A 4025-nucleotide genomic window follows, 5' to 3' on the forward strand; every position below is an offset into this window, starting at 1 on the left:
TCTCTACTATTAGTGACTTTGGAGTGACTCTTTGTTGCATGTTGACGGATAGTTATATGATCCAATTATGTTATTATTGTTGAGGGAACTTGCACTAGTGAAAGTATGAACCCTAGGCCTTGTTTCAACGCATTGCAATACCATTTACGCTCACTTTTATCATTAATTACCTTGCTGTTTTTATATTTTCAGATTGCAAAAACCATTATCTACTATCCATATTGCACTTGTATCACCATCTCCTCACCGAACTAGTGCGCCTATACAATTTACCATTGTATTGGGTGTGTTGGGGACACAAGAGATTCTTTGTTATTTGGTTGCAGGGTTGCTTGAGAGAGACCATCTTCATCCTACGCCTCCCACGGATTGATAAACCTTAGGTCATCCACTTGAGGGAAATTTGCTACTGTCCTACAAACCTCTGCACTTGGAGGCCCAACAATGTCTACAAGAAGAAGGTTGTGTAGTAGACATCAAGCTCTTTTCTGGCGCCGTTGCCGGGGAGGTTAGTACTTAATGGTATATCTTTAGATCTTGCAATCGAATCTTTTTGTTTCTTGTTTTAGAACTAGTTTAGTTTATAAAAAAAACTACAAAAAAATGGAATTGAGTTTGCCTTATACGATTCATCTTTTTAATATCTTTCGTGAGAATGATGGAAAGGAAAATTGTGCTCAAGTGCTATAAGAAGAAGTCTATAAAATGTTTGGCACTAAATCTTTGAATGATTAGCATGATTGCAATGTTGTTAGTATGAACTCCTTGAATATCCATAGTACTAATGATGATTGCACTAGTCATGATGAAAATGTCTCTTATAAGCATGTCAACTTTAGTGGAATATATAGAGCCTGCAAGTACACACCAATTAGGGAAGATAGATTTTGCAAGAGGCATAAGTATTTGGAAACTAAATGGTTGCAAGTAAGGCTAAATGTTAGTGCTGAAAATTTAAAATATCTTAGCCATACTTGTGAACTTTGCAATGAACATGGTCATTTAAATATCAAATGCAAATTGTTTCATGATCGGATCGTGTCCAAAAATTATGATGACTTGATTTCCCTTGCACATCACAATGAACTTAGTTTGCTTTTGGGTTATGAAGAAATGAAACGTCAAACTAAGCTTATTCCAGAATATAACCTCAAGAAATTCATCGACATTGATCTAGAGGAAATTTATATGTATTGTGCGGTGAATTGAATTGAAAATCCTTATATTGCCAAATACATAAAGAGAAGAAAACAAATAGAAGATGAAGAGAATACTAACGAAAGGGAAGAGACTTCCCAATATTCTCCTATTATTTCTTATGATGAATCAAGTAACGAGGAGGAGCCTTCTATTCAACCAATCTCATTAATAAGGAGCTCCAAAAAGAGGATTGAACCCACACATGATGTGAAAAAGAAAAAGAAAAGACGGCGAAGCAAAGGTAGAAAGGTATCTCTCCCAAATGATGTTGCTCCTATTACTCATTGTGATGATAATAATTGATATACTATTGGTGCTATCCATACTATTAATAATGAGAGTGATTATGCTTATGATATGAAAAGGCCCAAGGTTGGGGATGCTATGTTTGATGAGAATGACATGTTTGATAATGTATTTGCTACAATTAATGTTTGTCCCAAGCTTGGGGATGCTACGTTTGATGAAGATGATATTTCTAGCCCCCCAAGTTTTGATATGCAAATTTATTATGATAATAGAATGCCTCCTATTTATGATGGTTATATTGATGAAAGTGGGTTTGGAAGAGTGTCAACTTTAGGAAGTAATGATCCCACTATTTTTGAGGATGTTGAATCTTATTTTGATAATTATGAAAGTGGATTTGGAGAGGTCATGACTTTATTTAGTGATGATTCCACTATCTTGGAAGAGGTTTCAATCAATTATGATGAGAACAAAGTTGCTACTTATGATAATTATTTTGATGATACATATGCTATAAAAGTAGTGATGATTATATTTATAAAACTTGTCATGATTATGATTACCCTTTTTCTGAACATTACTCTTTTAATGTGGAAACAATTTATAGTATTCGAGTCTCTTATGATACTCCCACTATTCCGATTGAGAAGAATTTTGCTTATGTAGAGAGTAGTAAATTTTCTATGCTTGTAGATCATGAAAAGAATGCTTTAGGCGCTGGTTATATTGTTGAATTCATTCATGATGCTACTGAAAATTATTATTAGGGAGGAATATATGCTTGTAGGAATTGCAATAATATCAAGTTTCCTCTCTATGTGCTTAAAGTTTTGAAGTTATGCTTGTTTTGCCTTCCTATGCTAGTTGATTATTGTTCCTATAAGTTGTTTGCTCACAAAATCCCTATGCATAGGAAGTGGGTTAGACTTAAATGTGCTAGTCATATTCTTCATGATGCTCTCTTTATGTTTCAATTCTTATCTTTTATGTGAGCATCATTGAAATCATCATGCCTAGCTAGGGGCGTTAAACATTAGCGCTTGTTGGGAAGCAACCCAATGTTATTTTTGTTCCTTGCTTTTTGTTCCTGTTTAGTAATAAATAAATCATTCAGCCTCTGTTTAGATGTGGTTCTATGTTTTAATTAGTGTTTGTGCCAAGTAAAGCCTTTAGGACCTTCTTGGGTGATTGTTATTTGATCTTGCTGTAAAAAACAGAAAGTATGCACTCACTAGAATAATTTTCATTTTTTACTAGAGAGCGATAAAATACCAATTCCACATGAAATAGATTAATAAACAAATTTCCTAGGACTTCCTAATTTCTCAGGATATTTGGAGTTGCAGAAGTATTCGAATCCTACAGATTACTACAGACTGTTCTGTTTTTGACAGATTCTATTTTCTATGTGTTGTTTGCTTATTTTGATGAATCTATGGCTAGTAAAAGAGTTTATAAACCATAGAGAAGTTGGAATACAGTAGGCCTAACACCAATATGAATTTAGAATGAGTTCACAACAGTACCTAAGTGGTAATTTATTTTCTTATACTAACGGAGCTTACGAGTTTTTTGTTAAGTATTGTGTTGTGAAGTTTTCAAGTTTTGGGTAAAGATTCGATGGACAATGGAATAAGGAGTGGCAAGAGTCTAAGATTGGGGATGCCCAAGTTACCCCAAGGTAATATTCAAGGACAACCAAGAGCCTAAGCTTGGGGATACCCCGGAAGGCATCCCCTCTTTCGTCTTCGTTCATCGGTAACTTTACTTGGAGCTATATTTTTATTCACCACATGATATGTGTTTTGCTTGGAGAGTCATTTTGTTTTATTTTCTTTTGCTTGCTGTTTGAATAAAATACCAAGATCTGAAATTCTTAAATGTTAGAGAATCTTCACACAGTTGCATAATTATTCGACTACTCATTGATCTTCACTTATATCTTTTGGAGTAGTTTGTCATTTGCTCTAGTGCTTCACTTATATCTTTTTAGAGCTCGGTGGTGGTTTTATTTTATAGAAATAATTGATCTCTCATACTTCACATATATTATTTTGAGAGTCCTTTAGAACAACATGGCAATAATAAAAACTTTCATATAAGTGCATTGAATACTAAGAGAAGTTTGATTCTTGATAATTGTTTTGAGATATGAAGATGGTGATATTAGAGTCATGCTAGTTGAGTAGTTGTTAATTTGAGAAATACTTGTGTTGAAGTTTGTGATTCCCGTAGCATGCACGTATGGTGAACCGTTATGTGACGAAGTCGGAGCATGATTTATTTATTGATTGTCGTCCTTATGAGTGGCGGTCGGGGACAAGCGATGGTCTTTTCCTACCAATCTACCCCCTAGGAGCATGCGCGTAATACTTTGTTTCGATAACTAATAGATTTTTGCAATAAGTATGTGAGTTTTTTATGACTAATGTTGAGTCCATGTATTATACGCACTCTCACCCTTCCACCATTGCTAGCCTCTCTAATACCGCGCACTTTTCGCCGGTATCATACACCCACCATATTCCTTCGTCAAAGCAGCCGCCATACCTACCTATTATGGCATTTTCATAGCC

The sequence above is a fragment of the Triticum urartu genome, chromosome 5, assembly GCF_003073215.2.
Source record: "Triticum urartu cultivar G1812 chromosome 5, Tu2.1, whole genome shotgun sequence".
Taxonomy (NCBI): domain Eukaryota; kingdom Viridiplantae; phylum Streptophyta; class Magnoliopsida; order Poales; family Poaceae; genus Triticum; species Triticum urartu.